Genomic DNA, 17,360 nt, shown 5'->3' with positions numbered 1-17,360 from the left:
GTGTTCAGGGAGGTTTCCTGGAGAACGGGGTACTGAAGCATGCATAGGAGCTTTCCAGGAGGAGGGGGAAAGAGCAACCCAGGCTGGAGGAACAGCATAAAGGATGGCTCAGAGGTAAGAAAGAAAAGGCAAGAAAGAGTCCCAGCTCTGCCACTGCTGGCCAGTCAGCCCCTTCTCAGGGCCTCAGTTCCCACTCAGCCTGTCAGTGAGGTTTCATAAGCTCCCGCGGTAACAGGCTCCAGAGGAGGCTGGCATCTGCGGAGCCAGGGGGAGGGGCGCCCAGGAGTGGTGGAGCCCCCAAAAAAAACCCTCCTGCTTCTGGGGCTCTGGGGCTCAGGAGGACCCAGCACAGGTGGCCAGTGGGGACCAGTGAAGGCAGCCAGAGATTCAGTCCCTGCTGCCTGTCTTCCTGCCGCTGCCCCAAATTGGACACTTCCTGCCCTGGGCCAGCCCCCTGGTGGGCTGGGACACCCCCCCCGCCCCCACTCTCTCACCCCCATTAGTGAGGCCGCCTGCTGCAGAGCTTCAGTCCCAGGTGTTCCTGCCCACACGCTGGCCCAGTAACCACCATTAAACATGAATAATGAGCAAGAGCAGGCAAGGCCGGGGGGATTGGCGGGGCAGAGAGAGGCCAGAGGCCCCCTCCCCGTCCTGCTTCCCGCCCGCTCCGCCCTCCACCCATCCCCTGGGAAGATCATCACAAGTCACCTTGCTGGCAGGCCTGCTGGCCCTCCTCGCCGTCCCCCAGCTCGGGTTGTTTGGACAAGGCAGCTAAGGCTGTCAGAATAAGCAAATAAAAATACAGACGGCCAGCTATGTTTGAACTTCAGGCATAAAATAGACTTTTTAGTCCATGTCCCATCCGAGACGTGGGACGGAAACGATGGCGTGATTCATTGTTTATCTGAAATTCAGATTCGGGGGATTCTCTCTGGCGCCCTTTTCTAATCTGCCCGGAGGGACCCTGCAGGAGGGCCCTCGCGCCTCCGTGACTCTCCCCGGGCAGGGATGAAAGCCCAGATGTGGTGACGTTAGCCCATCGGAGGGACCTGGCCCCACGGGCGCTGCGGCCTCGCTGCCAGCTGTGCCCCTGCGTGCTGGACCTGGGAGTTCCTGAGGAGCCCCGGAAGGCGCCCTGGGGAGGTGGAGGCCGAATCTGCCAACACTTTTGGGTTTTGGTTTTGGTTGTTTGCTTTCTTTAGGAAATATCTAATAACTGGACCCTGTTCTCCCAGGCACTCATTCCCCCACATGCACATACAGTGAGCGAGGTGGGCGAGATCTGTGCAGCGGATGACCTTGAATTTGTGCTGGAGTCCTGATCCAGAGGCTGCCGGGGTGGGGGTGGGGAGAGGGAAGGAGGGGTCACGTGCCCACCTCGTCTCTGCTGCCTTCAGCAAGGCCCCAGGGGCAAGGGCACAGTCCTCCAGTCCCGAATTCGAGTCCCGGCCCTCATGTTGTATGACTAAGTGCTTTCTCTCTGCCTCTCAGCAGGCTGCCTCCCTAGTGGGAATACTACTACTACTAGTACCTGGCTGTCGGGGTCATTGAGAGAATTAAATGCGTTAGTACATTCAAGGAGCGTGGCCTGGCACAAAGTTCGTGCACACTTTAGCGATGGCTGGTCCATCCCACCTCCCTCCTGGCTCCGGGGGGAGGGGCTGAGCGGGAACCGGAGGCTAATTTTAGCCCTGATGACACCCCCTGGCCGCCTGCCTTGTCCAAACATCCTCAGCCAAGCACGAGGTTCAAAGCGTCCCCTGGCCCCCAAACTCTGACATCCAAGGAGCCTGTTTATTCATTCCTGTGTCGGAGCATTCCTCATCGGCCCGCGCCTGCCTGCTGTCCCGCTCCAGCCCGGCCCCTGGCTCACCCGAGTCGCCCAGGTTCAGGGCCACCTCACCTGCAGGCCCCTCAGAGACAGCCCCTCACCAGGCAGTCCAGGAGGGGGGCAAGGAAGAGGGTGGGCAAAGGTCCCCGCTGCCCCAAGGTCTGGGGTCTCCGGGGCCGTTGTTTCTAATTCTCCGAGTGAGATCCTGAGCTTCTCTCTCTGGTGACTCATCCATTCAGCACCTGTTTACAGGATACCTGTTGGGTGCCAGGTCCTACGGGGCACCCAGAACCTGCCCCATGGGGCTCTGTCTTGGGGAAAAGTAATTATAAGCCAGGAAACAGAATTTCCCAGCATGCTCAGTACTGTTGGTTTCTTTGTTCGCTCGCTCATTCATTTATTCATTCAAGGCGTGTTTCTGGAGCCCCTCCTCTGCCAGGCGCTGTTCAGTGTGCTCGGAGCTCAGCAGGGAACAAAGCAAACCAAGATCCTCCATGGGGACAAAGGCAAGAGACAATAAACGATGCAAAGAAATACAGTCTAGTTAAGTGGCAGCACTTGCTATGAAGAAAAATAAAGCAAGAGCAGGGATGGGCAGTGCTGGTGGGAGGGAGGTCATTTGAAAAAAGTGATTCAAGAGGGAGCTATCTGAGGGAGCCACGTGGCTAACAGGAGGATAGAGTTCTAGGCAGAGGGAACAGCCATGCAAAGGTCCTGGGGTAGGCGGTGAGGAGGCCTCTGTGGACGCAGCAGGACCTGAGGGCTTTGCCTCTGAGATTGATGAAGGCCCTGGGAGCGTCTTGAGCAGAGATGGGTAAGATGTAGCCTGAAACTCTCCCATCTGATCTCCCCTTGCCCCAGGGTCAGTCTCCAGAACTGGTGCCCGTCAGGTGGAGGCCGGCAGGGGCCAGAGTGGCTGCAGGTGGATTTGACGATAAGTGAGAACTCCCGAGACATTCTGAGAGCCAACCAATGGAGAAGGCGGGGGGCAAAACCTGGGCACGTCTCCCACACGTGGCATCAACATATGCTCACGGCGGGGCGGGCGGGTGCCCAGCTGGCCCGCATTCCTGCTTCAGGCTTTGCCAGTGGAGGGACAGGTATCAGAAAACTGGAAAGCATCCTCCAAAAACAAAACAACAAGACCTCTGCTTTTCTGTCTCCGTGCCCCAACAGATCTTCTCCGAACGCTTTCCCGTCTTATAAAATACCTTCGCGGGCTCTTCTGATTCCAGAGCCACCGCTCGGCTCCGCAGAGCCTCTCCAGAGGAGAGAAAGGGCCCTTTGTTCCCAGCCCCTGAGTTCCCTGGAATTTTCTCTCCCAGAGGCAGCAGCGCACCTAGATGCTGTTGTTTTTTCACACACGGTTTTGCAATGGGCCTTTTTCCACTTGACAATAGATGGCCCCACAGCTTTTATTTCCAGAAATTGGAAAATGAAGCGTGTCGGCCCCCGCCTCCTCACCCACCGCAGGCTGAAATTTAAGCCACGTGAACCCGGTCAGTGCCTGGGTGCCAGGGGTGGGCAGACCCCAACGTGCCAGGGGCCCAGGATAAAGGAAGGCAGAGGGCGGGCAGCACAGGGGTGCCAGGTTTCTGTCACCTCGAGTTTCCCCCGCTCCCTCTCCACGCGACGGCCCCCAGCACCATCTCTTGGGCAGAGATGCTGCCTTCTTTAAAATACAATAGGCGGGGAAACTGAGGCACAGGAAGGGCCAGGAGCCCCCGCCTGTGGGTTTCCAGCCTCTGCCCACAATCATGCCCTGCCAAGAGGGGGTGCAGGGACCCCAGAGGGTTCCATGAGGATCAGCTGCGTTGGCTCCACTTTGCAGACAAGGTGGCTGATGCTCAGAGAAGTGGCATACCTCGCCCAAGCTCACACAGCTGCTGGAGGTCGAGGTCTGTTCTCTGAAGCTTTTGCAACCAAGAACTCTGAGGCCAGACAGACAGGCCCAGGTTCCAGCCCAGAGCCACCACTTAGGGGCTGCAGGTGGATTCCGCTGTTAAATGAGGATTTCCTGAACATTCCAGAACAGTCTGGGGTTGGGGGAAATTGCTCCTCTCTGGAGAATGCCAGGGAAGACTAAGTGGGGGTGGGGGTGAATTCCAGGCACTCTCTGAGCCTCAGTTTCCCTGTCTGCTGAGTGGACACCGAGGATCCCTGTGATGCCTTTGACGGGGGCTGGGACCAAAGATGGAGGGGCATCACTGGGTGAGCATGGGGGGGGGGGGGCCTGGAGGGCCTCTGCCAAGCCTGCCTGTGACCCCAGGCCTAAGCCAGCCTCCCTGGGCCCATCACTCACCTGCCACCCACACCACACACCTGGGGCCCCTCTCCCCACCGGCTGGCTGCAAGCCAGGGGTCCTGGGAGGCAGGCAGGAGTCCTCAGAGGCCTGACCAGGACTTCTTTGCAGGCTGGGGCGGGCTGTCCAGGCAGTGGGGGCGGGCCCAGGGTGGAGCCTGGGGTCCCTTTGTCCCTGTAGTTACCGCCTCCAACTGAACTGGTGTCTGCAACTGAACCTCTTCCCCTTTCTCCCTCTCTTGAACTCCCTCTTTCTGGAAGTTTCTCTGAGACTGAGGGGGAAGGGGGTCAGACGGGAGTGGGGGAGATGGGAATCCTCCTTGAACCTCGGGCACCTGGTTAACATGGGAAGATGCCAGGGTGCCCCCATCCATGCCCCCTTCTCATACTCCCATTGCCTTCTCACGTGTGCATTATGCACGTGAGGATAGTTTCTCACCCATCCAGCTGGGAGGCCCCTGTGCTGCCCTCCTCCTTGGCTGGCAGCCCTGAGGCCCCAGGGGAAATAAAGTTTCCAGCAGGTTGGCTGCTGCATCGCCCACCCAGCCCAGGCCAAGGTCTGGGGTGGGGAGGGGGGTTCGATGTGGGTTCAGAGGGTCTCAGCCTCTGAAGACGGAGGGAGATGTCCCCCGTGTCCCACACTCTGGGCTCCGGGATCAGCCCCTTTCCAGGGAGCTGCCTCCATGGAGTCAGGAGGTCTCAGGTCACAAAGCAAATTCAGGCTGAGCACTGGCTCCCTCTGGCTTCGGGCAGGAGGGTCTTCTGACCCCAAAGGCTGGACCCCAGAGGCTGGCGATTGGTTCCCTTGCACATCCCGATGCCAGGAGGCCACGGTTCACGTCCCGAACCCCGACCCCCTCCTGCTCCCCACTTCCCAGCTGTGTGACCAGACAATAAAAATGTCAAATGGTCAAATAAAATTGTAGGTGGTTTAAGGCCATAACACTAAGTCACGGGAGAGACGGTGGCAGGAGGCCCCCTAAGAAGGCGGCCCTCAGAAGGAAGGGGTTAGGGCAGGATGGGATGTCCTGGGGGAATGAAGGGCCAGATCCGAGGATCTGGGGAGGGGTCAGGGTGAAGGCTGGGGCCTGTGCCCAGAGGCTGCCAGGCGTGGGACTGGCCAGGGCAGGAGGTCGCTTGGCCACGGGGCCAGTAGGGGTGGTTTGGGTAGGGACCCGACTTCCCTAATCCCTGTGACATGCATGGTTTTATTTCCAGTCACTGTGGAGTAGGGCTGGGGAACATCCAGCCCTCGAAATCATTTGGTCTGGCCTGCCAAGGCATGAGGGGCGAGTTAATTAAATGCTTGACCAAATATAGCAGCCTAATTTTTAAGTTGATAATTCTGTCCGGCCCATGAATGATGTTATAAGTATCCACATGGCCCTTGGCAGGAAAAAGGTTCCCCACCCCTGTTGCGGAGGGACAGGGCTTGTAGGGGTCTGGGTGGGTAGAATTACAGTGATCAGGAGCCCAAAGACCTCCCAGGGACTTCCCCTTCTCCGCCCAGGACCAGGGCTCAGCTGGGATTGGGGCTCAGCCAGGGTTGGGGGCTCACTTGGGGTTGGAGCTTAGCCTGGCCTTACTTCCTGGCCCCGGGAACACTGTGCCTGAAGCCAGCTGGTCACCAGCCCCCTGGTGCCTTGAGTTCAGGCCCAAGCAGGTCAGTGGGAGGCCCACTCGGCTTGGTTAGGGGCTGGAATATGGAAAACTCCCATTAGTGCCCCCTGCCTGGCTGCTTCTGCCCCAACCCACACTCTCCCCATGACCTGGTGACAGACGGCTAGAGCTCCTGGGGACTACAAGGGCCTTGGAGTCCCGAGGTGCAGTTGTGGGGACCCCTGTGGACAGCGCCCCCCTCTGGCCATATGATGAAAAGTAGGCCTGAACCAGAGGCCCAGGAGCAGGTGGGGAGGGGCCGCACTGGGGCCCCTCTGGCTCAGTCCTGGCCCATCAGAAGCTGTCAGGAGGGGCCTCCAGGAGCCTGCCCGGCTCAGCCCCAGGGCAGGTAAAGCCCTCCTGGCTCCTTTGGGGGTCTCAGAGGCTGCTGAGCAGCAACTCCTTCCAGAGCAGAGCCATCCCGCTTGAATCCTTCCCTTGACAGGGAGCTCATTCCCTCTGAAGACAGGAACAGTGAGCACTCCCGGGGGCTCTAGCACAAGCCAATGCAGAGGGGAGAGACTGAGGCTCTGAGAAGGGCAGTCCCAGCCTCAATCCCTCAGGAATAGGCAGGACAAGTCCCCCAACCCAACACACTTGCAGACACAGCCAGCCAGATTTTGATCATGGACCTGGACTAGGCAAAGCCCTGTGGCCCTCCACAGAGACCCCGTTGGGAGTTTGAAATCCTCTCTTCCAAGCTCTCTTTCTTTTCCAGTTTTTCTGTCCTCAAAGGGCCACCAGCACAGCAGGGGGTGTGACGGTGTGGCCAAAGCTATGATAGGGGACACAGGAGCAGCTGTGGGAGCCCTGAGAGGGATCTGAGCTGCCTGGGGCGGGGAGAGGGGCAGGCGAGGAGAGGCATTGGGGGAGGAGCCTGTCCTGAGCCCTGACAGATGCCTGGACATTAATAAGGGGCAGGGTGCAAAGAGTGTTGCTGGCAAAGCAGCTGTGCTGCTGGAGACCCCTTAGTGCAGTGGAGACTCCGAGAGACGTGTGGCAAAGACCCCTTCTCTGGACCTTGGCTTCCATGTCAGCAGGGTGGCTGGGGGAGGAAGGTTCTAGATTTAGTCTTGGCCTTGGGCCCAGGACACAGTGGCATGAAGACTGGCAGCTTCCTGAGTTATACTTTAATAAGTTACCAGGTATTTCCACCTGCCAGGAGTGAGCCATGAGAGATTTGGGTCAGCCTCTCCTGGGACTGGGCCTGGGACTAGCTGGTGGGTCCCCCGGCCGCGTGACCGTCCTCACAGACATGATTTCTTGTCTGGGACAGGGAAGTGGGGATACCTGGGAGCTGGGCCTCGGGCCTCGACTCGCCTGCAGCAGCCTCCCTGCCTCTGCTCTGCTCCCAACAAACTGCTCCTTTTGAAACCTCACATGGCTCCCTGTCGCCCTAGTGCTAAATATTGCACATGTGGCTTGATGTTGCCTGCCTCAGCACTGGTCCCGACCTCATCTCCTGCACATAAACACCCAGCCTTGCTGAATTTCCTCCAGTTCCTCCATTCCTTGCTGCTTTAGGGCCTTCTGCCTAGAATGCTTCTCCCTACTTCTGTTTACTTTGAGAACTGTTTGGGGCTTTAGCTCACAGATCACACATCCAGGAAGTCCAGACCAGGTCACACTCTCCTCACTGTGCACATTGTGATTGTACTAGGGGCCCAATGCATCAAATTTGTGCACCTTGAAAGGAACTGTGGGCCACAAAGCTGCGGTGAGCACAGGGGGCGTCTTGGCCTGTCCTCTGCACCCCTGCCCAGCCCCTCTCTCTGTGACCCCCCCGTCTCCTGTCTGCTGGCAGCTCTGCCACTGCCACCACTGCTCCCACACTCTAATGGCACTGGCCCACTCGCTCCCACTGACAGCACCAAGTGATAGAGACCAGTGCTGGCTGGGGGTGTGAGCCATGGCCAAGGCCCACCATGTTCTGTGCTCTGATGCTTTCTGCAGATGCCCGCCATTTTCCACGTGTGCCCCCTAGTGGTCAGCGCACATCATAGTGATCAGTTGTTTGGTTGTTCAGTTGTTCTGCAGTTTAGTGTATTTTCATATTAGACTTTTATTATATAGGATGTCCACTTAGGAGTTTCCATATGTATGGTCTATCTCACCCACTTGCTCCTTGCAATATACCTGGGGCCTGATTTATAGCATGAACTGAAGGAATGTTTATTAACTCAGAGACTGAATGAGGAGTGGCATCTTGAATTCAGCTCACCTGCTTATCCACACCCCCAAAGAACCCTTGGTGCCTCCCTTTGCCACAGAACCCACTTTGAGAACCAGCAGCCTAGGTCAGTCTTTTCATAGATATATGCCAAAAAATGAAACTATTGTAGACCACCTTTTTATCTTTTAATCCTTCCCCAAGGATATTTTTTCCATTGATTTCTAGAGAGAGTGGAAGTGGGGAGGAGGAGGAGAGAGAAAGATCAATTGGTTGCCTCCCACATGCACCCCAATCAGGGCTTGGGAACTTACACCCAAGGTACATGCCCTTAACTGGGAATTGAACCCGAGAAACTTTGGTCTAAGGGCCAACACTCTAACCACTGAGCAAAATCAGCCAGGGCTTGGTCACCTTACACCACACATAAGAATAAACTTGTATATAAAATGTATATAAAAAAGAAATGTATTAAAGACTTGAATGTTAAACTTGAAACCATAAAAACCCTAGAAGAAGACATGGGCAGTAAAATCTCGGATATTTCTTATAGCAATATTTTTTTTTTCTGATACATCTCTTTGCGCAAAGGAAACAAGAGAAAAAGATGAAAGACTTCCAGGCAAGGTAGTGGCGTAGGTAAACACAGTACTTGCCTTCTCTCACAACCACATCACAATTACAACTAAACTACAGAACAACCATCATTCAGAACCACCTGAAACCGAGCTGAATGGAAGTCCTACAACTATGAAATTAAAGAAGAAGCCACATCAAGACTAGTAGGAGTGGTGGAGACACAGGAAGGCTGATCCCACACCCAAGTTTGGCAGAGAAATATCAAGAGGGATATCTTGGGCTGTTGGAGGTTTCCCTCGGAAGTTGAGGGGTCCAAGCTCCACACTAGGCCCCCAGCCCAGTGCCCAGAAGAGAATTCCCCATACTTCTGGTGGTAAAAACCAGCAGGGATTGTGGCTGAGTGGAGATGGAGGCTGCTGGAGCCCCAGGCATCAAAGGTTGCAGGCTCAATCCCTGATGGGGTGCTTGCAGGAGGCATTTGATCAATATTATGCTCTCACACCAATGTTTCTCTCTCTCTACCTCTCCTTTTCTTTCTGAAAATCAATACATTTTTTTTCATTTAATCTTTATTGTTCATATTATTACAAATGTTCCTCATTTTTCCCCCCTCCAATGTTCCCCTCCACCAGGTTCCCACCCCACCCTCTGCCCTTTCCCCACCCCCATTGTCCTCATCCATAGGTGCACAGTTTATGTTCAGTCTCCTCCCACATCCCCCCACCCCCCTTTTCCCTGAGAATCATCAGTTCACTCCCCTTCCATACCTCTGATTCTATTATATTCACCAGCTAAAATTGATCATTAGATTTTTTAATTTCCTTGGTTTTTAGATTCACTTGTTGATAGCTACATATTTGTTGCTCATAATTTTTATCTTTATTTTCTTCCTCTTCCTAAAGAACCCCCTTCAGCAATTCATATAATTCTGGTTTGGCGGTGATGAACTCCTTTAGCTTTTATTTATTTGTGAAGCTCTTTATCTGGCCTTAGATTCTGAGTGACAGCTTTGCTGGGTAGAGTATGTTTGGCTGTAGGTTCTTGCTAGTCATCACCTTGAATATTTCTTGCCATTCCCATCTGGCCTGCATGGTTTCTGTTGAAAAATCAGCTGACAATTGTATGGGTGCTCCTTTATTGGTAATTACCTGCTTTTCTCTTGCTGCTTTTAATATTCTCTCTTTGTCTTTTGCTCTTGGAGTTTTAATTATGATGTGTCTTGGTGTGGTCCTCTTTGGATTCCTTTTGTTTGGGGTTCTGTGCGCTTCCTGAACTTGTAAGTCTAATTCTTTCACCAGGTGGGGTAAGTTTTCTGTCACTATTTCTTTCAGTATGTTTTCAGTATCTTGCTCTCTCTCTTCTTCTGGGACCCCCATAATTCTGATGTTGGTTCACTTGAAGTTGTCCCAGAGGTTTCTTACATTATCTTTAACTTTCTGGATTCTCTTGTCTTCTTGCTTCTGTGGAGGAGTGTCCTCTGGCTCTTTATGTTCCAAATCTTTGACTTGATTCTTGTGATCTTCCATTCTGTTTTTAGGACTCTATAATATTTTTTATTTCAGATAATGTATTCTTTATTTCTAGTTGATCCCTTATTATTTCTAGTTGATCTCTTATTATTTCTAGTTGATCCCTTTTCATATCCTCATATGTCTCATTTATTTTATCGGCCTTTTCTAAGAAATTCTTGAAAAACCTTTTTAAGCGTGGTTTTGAACTTTATATCCAGTCGATTTTTGTCCTCCATTTCTTTCATTTGTGATCTGTTTCTTTGTCTCGGCATTTTCATTGTTTCCCTGAATTGGAAGGGTGACTTTGTGTGCTAAGGTGTCCTATATGGTTCTGTGGGTCAGCCTCCCAGTTACCTGAGGTGAACACTTTTGGTGTCCCCTTTTGTGGACTGTGTGTACAGCTTTGTTGTAGTTAAGTCTTGATTGTTGGTATCACTGGGAGGAACTGACCTCCAGGCCAATTGGCTCTGAGGATCAGCTGTGTCTATGCCAGGAGACAGCCTTATTCAACTAGACTTGGAAAATTTCAAAAGCCTCTGTGCTCAGCTTGGACGGGGTGGAGTTTCAGGGTGGAGCCTACAGCCTTGGCTTCCATAAACAGTCCGTTCTCTGTACACAATGTGCGTGCCTCCGGACTGCCTTTCGCCGCTCCCCTGAGTTTCCGCCTTATAGCTCAGACTCCCTCCATATGACCCTGAGTCCCCAGGGTCTGGCTCAGAACTGGGGTTCAGTGCTGTCCGAACTGGGGTTCAGCACAGTCCGGAGCTTTTATCTCTTTCCTGCTAGGGAACGCCAGCCAGGCACTCAGCCGCCCCTCCTCTCCGGCTCCTTCCTCTCCGCGCGCACACTGTGTCTCCATACCTCAGGCTTTTACAGCTCCTCCGCGCTTCCTTCTGGTTTTCTCCTTGCTTCTTGTTGTAGAATTTCCAGTCAGTCAACTTTCCTGTAGTTCTGGATAATGTCCATTTTGTATTTTATTGATAGTTGTATTTTTTTGAAATTGTTGGGTGAGGCTGTAGTTAGGCGTTTACCTATGCCGCCATCTTAGCTTCTCCCAATACAAACATTTTTAAATGTTTATTTAAAAAATGGGCTAAGGACCTGAATAGACACTTCTTCAAAGAGGACAAACAGATAGCCAATAGACATATGAAAATATGCTCAGTGTGACTGATCATCAGAGAAAAGCAAATTAAAACCATGATGAGATATTACCTTACACCTGCCAGAATGACTCTCATCAATAAATCAACAAACCAGTGTTGGCAAGTATGTGGAAAAAGCAGAACACTTGTGCACTGTTGGTGGGAAAGTAGGTTGGCGCAGCCACTGTGGAAAGCCACATGGAGATACCTCAAAGATTTAAAAATGGCCCTAGCCCAGTGGTCAGCAAACTGTGGCTTGTGAGCCACAGGCGGCTCTTTGGCTCCTGAGTGTGGCTCTTCCACAAAATACCACATGCGGGCGCACAAGTACAGTGCGATTGAAACTTCGTAGCCCATGCGCAGAACTGTTTTCGGCTCTCAAAAGAAATTTCAATCGTTATACTGTTGATATTTGGCTCTGTTGACTATTGAGTTTGCCGACCACTGCCCTAACCTATTTTCTCAGTGGGTAGAGCATCTGTCCAGGGACTGAAGGGTCCCAGGTTCAATTCTGGTCAAGGGCACGTGCCCGGGTTGCAGGCTCCATCCCTGGTCCCTGTCGGGGTGAGTGTAGGAGGCAACCAATCGATGTGTCTCTCACATCGATGTTTCTCTCTGTCTCTCCCCATCCCTTCCATTCTCTCTAAAAATCAATGGAAAAATATCTTTAGGTGCGAACTAAATTTTTTTTTTTAATAGAATTGCCTTATGACCCAGCAATTTCACTTGTGGGAATTTATCTGAAGAAACCTGAAACTCTCATTTGGAAGAATATATGTACCCCTATGTTCATTGCAGCGTTATTTGCAACAGCCAAGATTTGGAAGTAGCTCAAGTGTCCCTTATAAATGAGTGGATAAAATAGCTATGGTTCATTTACACAATGGAATCCTACTCAGTCATTTAAAAAAAGAAAAATTTTCCCTTTGTTACAGCATGGAGGGACCTGGAGAACATTATACTAAGTGAAACTAGCCAGTCAAAGAAAAAGTACCATATCCTTTCTTTTTTTCTTTTTTTTTTAAAATATATTTTATTGAATTTTTACAGAGAGGAAGGGAGAGAGATAGAGAGCTAAAAACGTCGATGAGAGAGAAACATCGACCAGCTGCCTCCTGCACACCCTCTACCGAGGATGTGCCCGCAACCAACATACATGCTCCTGACCGGAATCGAACCTGGGACCTTTCAGTCCGCAGACCGACGCTCTACCACTGAGCCAAACCGGTTTCGGCTCCTTTCACTCATATGTGGAATCTAATAAAGAAACTGAACTAACAAGCAAGATAAAAAATAGATTCATAGATAGAGAATAGGCTGACAGCTCTGGAGGAGAGGGCCTGAGAGGGTTGGAGGGATTGAGCAAAAAAGAAAGAACAAGAACTCATGGACACAACAGTGTGGTGATTGCAGAGGGGAGGGGTGTGGGTGAAGATAGAATGGGGATAAATGGTGATGAGGAAAGATACATATATATTAAATAAAGTGGGGGAAAAAGAAAATACTGTCAGATCAGTTTTAAATAAATTATGATTCATATCAATAGTTACTCTTTTTTAAAAATTCTAGAGCGCCTGGCCGGCATAGCTCAGTGATTGAGTGTTGACTTACAAACCAGGAGGTCTCAGGTCTCAGTCTGATTGTCAGTCATGGGGTGTGCGTGAGACAGCTAATCTGTGATTCTTTCTCATCACTGATGCTTTTATCTGTTCCTCTCCCTTCCTCTCTGAAATCAATAAAAATATTTTTTTTAAAAAATTTAGAGCAATGAAAGCTGTCCAATAGAGATACAATGAAAGCCATACATATAGTTAATATTTTTTTAGTAGCTGCATTTTCATGCGAAGTTTTGGCAACCTGGAGTATATTTTATGAAATTAATTTAATAATATACTTTCTTTCTAAACTAGTATTATTTTGATGTGAGATAAATATCAAAATTATTGAGATATTTTTATTCTCTTTTTCATCCTAAGTCTTGGAAATCCGAAGTGTATTTTATGGCAGCTCACCTAATGCTGACACCCAGTTTTCATTGTAGATACTAGATCTGTACTTAGACGCCATAAAACATATGGTGGAAAAAGCAGATTTCCACAACCCGGGTGTTCCAAATGTTCTTACATATTTTCCAATCATTGAATTGAGAGCCAGACATTGTTTTTGGTTTGTTTTTACTTTTTATTTCAAGTTGTTTTCAATTTACAGAAGAGAATATGTTTTCTATGTAAATGAGCATTAACTCCATTCCTGGGACACCAGAACCACATTTCAAGGGCTCAGTAGCCATGCTGGGCTAGTGGCCAGTGAATGGGATGGTGCGAGGTGGAACAACCCCCTGATCGCAGAAAGTCCTATCAGACAGTGCCACCTACCAAGTGGGAGAGAAGTTTAGGGTTACAGTCAGAGGGGAGAGTTGAGGTTCTTGGTCATAATGGCTCTAGCTCTGTGTACTCAGGCAAGAGACAGATGTGCCTCTCTGGGCCTCAGTTTTCTCACCTGTGAAATGGGCAGCTCCCGGGCTGCAGACCCAAGATTTCCTCTCCAGTGGTTGCGGTTGGGGTCTGGGAGGACTTTGTGACCACTCCTGGGGACAGGAAGGACTGGGACTGGAGGGAAATTAGCCAGCACAGGCCCAGAGGAGCTATTTGGAGCACTTAGTGACGGTGGATCACCAACTGAATATAACATCAAGTTCCCACTGGCCTCTCTAGCACTTCCTTTGCTCTTCCTGCAGACAGGCCCGTCTCTTTCTCACCCCCAGCCCTCTGCACTGGTTGTTTCTTCTGCCAGGAACACTCTTCCCCTGACTCCTATGCTACCTGGTGAGTTCCTACATAACCTTCAAACCCCATCCTGCTGTGCCCCTCTCAGACAAAGCCCCCGATTTAAGCTGCTTGTAACCAACGCTGTCTTCTCCCAGATGGGAGAGGAGGCTGGGAAAGATGAGAAAGGTCAGGGTCAAGATTGGACCTGGGAGCTGTGGGGACCTAGCCCACCTTCCCTGGGGACCCCTCCCCAGGTGGAGAAAGGGCCGTGTTGCCTAAGTGCCAGGAGGAAGTGGACTCCGGTCAGACTGTCTTTGTGGAATTTCAGCTCCGCCACTTCCTCACTCTGAGTCACTTGGCCTCAGTTTCTTCATCTGTGAAACAGGAGTCACACCGGTGCCTGCCTCAGGACTCAGGAACATTCACGTTGGTCGCCCATGTGTGCCCCCTCAGCATGGGTTATTTTTTTTTAATATATATATTTTATTGATTGATTTTTTTACAGAGAGGAAGGGCGAGGGATAGAAACATCGATGAAAGAGAAACATCGACCAGCTGCCTCTTGCACACCGCCCACTGGAGATGTGCCCGAAACCAAGGTACGTGCCCTTGACCGGAATCGAACCTGGGACCTTTCAGTTCGCAGGCTGACGCTCTATCCACTGAGCCAAACCGGGTTCGGCTCGTGGGTTATTTTTATCAGTGACATTGTGTCCACTCTCCCTCGTCCCAGCTGCTCTGACCCATGGGTCCGCTCGACCGGGCCAAAGCACAATGTCCCAGACGCCATTAGCTCCTTGGGGGCTGTAGCAGCTGCTTCTGGCCTTGTGCTTCTTCTACCTGTGTGCGTCCCCTGAGCCCATGTGGCCCCCTAATTCGACAATGAACTCTCTCACCAAGCTCCTAATGGGTGGGCAGAACCAGTATCCTCTGGGGGGACCCAGCCAGGCCACTTTGGGGGAGCCCCCCCCCCCACTCCTGCAGGACACTCAGCACCCCACTGCTCAGAGCTGTGGCCTGACATAGCTGACTGCCACTCGGCCGCCAGCCACAGCACGTACCCTCAGGTGGGCACCGCCCTCGTGCATCCTACAGGTTAGCTGCTGACCGCAGGCCCAGCTTCCGCCTCCCCTCAGGCCGCCCCGCCAGTGCTGTGTCTGGCTTAACATGAACTTCCCTGGCCACTGCCCACAGCTGAAGGCCCTGAGTGGGTTCTTCAATCTCCCACGTCCTACTGCAGAGACTCGGACAATTTCGGAGGGTATGGCTGGCTGGAGTCATGGCCTGGCCAGCCGGCCAACACACTGGACAACCTCTCAGCTAAGACCGAGCTGGTGGCCAAGGGTAGTGTCCAGCTGGAGGGAGGATTCAGCCAGATGCTTTAAATTCATCTCGAAGTGGACATGGATGGGCACTCCCACAAGCTACTGCCCAAGCCCTCACTCATGACCTAGTGCCTGTCTCACTACCAGTGTTCCCTGGCTTTGCAGAACTTGCACCCCAACTGCACCAGAGAAGCTGGGGAAGCACGCCCTGCGTGGGCCCATGGTGTTTCGCCCCAGCAGGAGGAACCGCGAACAGTTTCTGCCACCCAACACCTTCGTCCACATGGACAGCTTCCAGGGCCCCAAGGAGCTGGAGCTGGACAGAGACCACGCTGGCCACCTGAGCTACTGCCACTGGCAGGAGAGGCTGCAGCCGTGACCCTTCAGCTGGTCCCTGGGGGTGTGCAAGGCCTGCTGGCGGCTGTAGCAGGAGTCCACTTACCAGACAGTGACCAGCAAAGCTTCTAGGTCCACATGAGCCGACCAGCCTGGGGCCTCACCTGCCAGCCACTTGTGCTGTTAGGAACCTCACCTGACAGGGGCCGCCCCCACGGGGATGCGGAGAGGGTGTATCACATGCTGGGGACCTCACCTCCTAGGAATCTCTCCTCCTGGAGACCTTGGTGGTTGATCTCACTTACCTGGGACTTCACCTACCGGGCACCGGGCATCGCTGCTGCCAAGAACCTGGGCTTCGGGCTTTAACCTCCAGGGGCCTTAGCGAGGTGGGGTGCAGGGGGTAGGGGGAGCGGGGGGAGTGTCTCAGCTGCTGGAAATGTTGGCTTCTGCAGACTTCACCCACCGAGGCGCTCACTGCCGAGGCCCTGCTGGGTCTGCTTGCAGCTGGGTAACTGCCTATGGGGCAGGCAGGCAGGCAGGCAGGCAGTCAACATTGGTACCATTTTCCAGATGGGAACATTCTGATAAAAACTGATGTGTCCTCTCCTATTCTAGAACAGCGGTTCTCACCCCAGGGCAACCCCCCCCCCCCCCCCACACACACACACACTCGGCATCGTCTGGAGACATTTGTAGTTGTCAAGACTTGGGGTGGGCTGATAGCATCAAGCGGGTAGGAGTCAGGAATGCTGCTCAGCAGCCTGCATGGCTCCCGTGGCGGGCTACACATGTCAAGAGTGTAAAACCCATTGAGAGCAAGCCCCTAGGGCAGAGAGGGGAGAGCAAGGCCCAGAGGGACTGGGAAGCAGGGGCCAGGCTGTCTTGGGGTTAGTGTGGGCAGGGCTGGCACAGGGCAGGGACCACCCCTCAAAGGAGAGCAAGGGGAAAAGAGTGTGATGCTGTGTGTGTGACACGTGATCACGCAGGGCTTGGAGCATGACGGCCAGCAGGGTAAGCGTGGCTGTGAGTGTGTGACAGCATGTGTGATCCTGTGTCCTTTTTATTTTGGCTAACCCTCACCCGAGGATATTTTTCCATTGATGTTTTCTAGAAAGAGTGGAAGGGAGAGGGAGAGACAGAAACATCGATGTGAGAGAGACACATCAATTGGTTGCCTCCTGCATGCACCCCGACCATGGCAGGGAACCTGCAACTAAGGTACATGCCCTTGACCAGAATCGAACCTGGACCCTTCAGTCTGACACTATCCACTGAGCCAAACTCGCTAGGGCTTGTGTCCTTCTATTTTCCAGTGAGTGGTGACTTTGAAGGTGCCCCTCTCTGAGTGTGCAGTTCTGAGTGTGAGTGACAACTGAGTGTGTAAGCATGTGGGCTGTGGGTCTATGTGTGATCCTGTCTGCTAAGCCCCACGTGTGTGTGCGAGTGTGTGTGTGTGTGTGTGTGATGAGTTGAGAACCCCCGCCCCAGGGGTCTGTGGGGGCAACTCTGTTTACATTTCAATTATTCGGTGGTTGGGATGCTGGATCTGGGTGGGAGACAGGGAGACTGAGGTCCCAGGAGGCTGGGGGCGTGTGTGTGTGTATGTATGTGTGTGTGTGTGTGACAAACCCAGGCTCCAAAGCCTGCTGTATGTCCTAAGCTCAGCAACATCCTTCTTTGAAGCTCAGAGCCATCTACAATGGGGAAACTGAGGCTCAGCTTCTGCAGTGT

The sequence above is a fragment of the Pipistrellus kuhlii genome, unplaced genomic scaffold (genome assembly GCF_014108245.1).
Source record: "Pipistrellus kuhlii isolate mPipKuh1 unplaced genomic scaffold, mPipKuh1.p scaffold_m20_p_30, whole genome shotgun sequence".
Classification (NCBI taxonomy): domain Eukaryota; kingdom Metazoa; phylum Chordata; class Mammalia; order Chiroptera; family Vespertilionidae; genus Pipistrellus; species Pipistrellus kuhlii.
Note: the sequence above shows the minus strand (reverse complement) of the source record.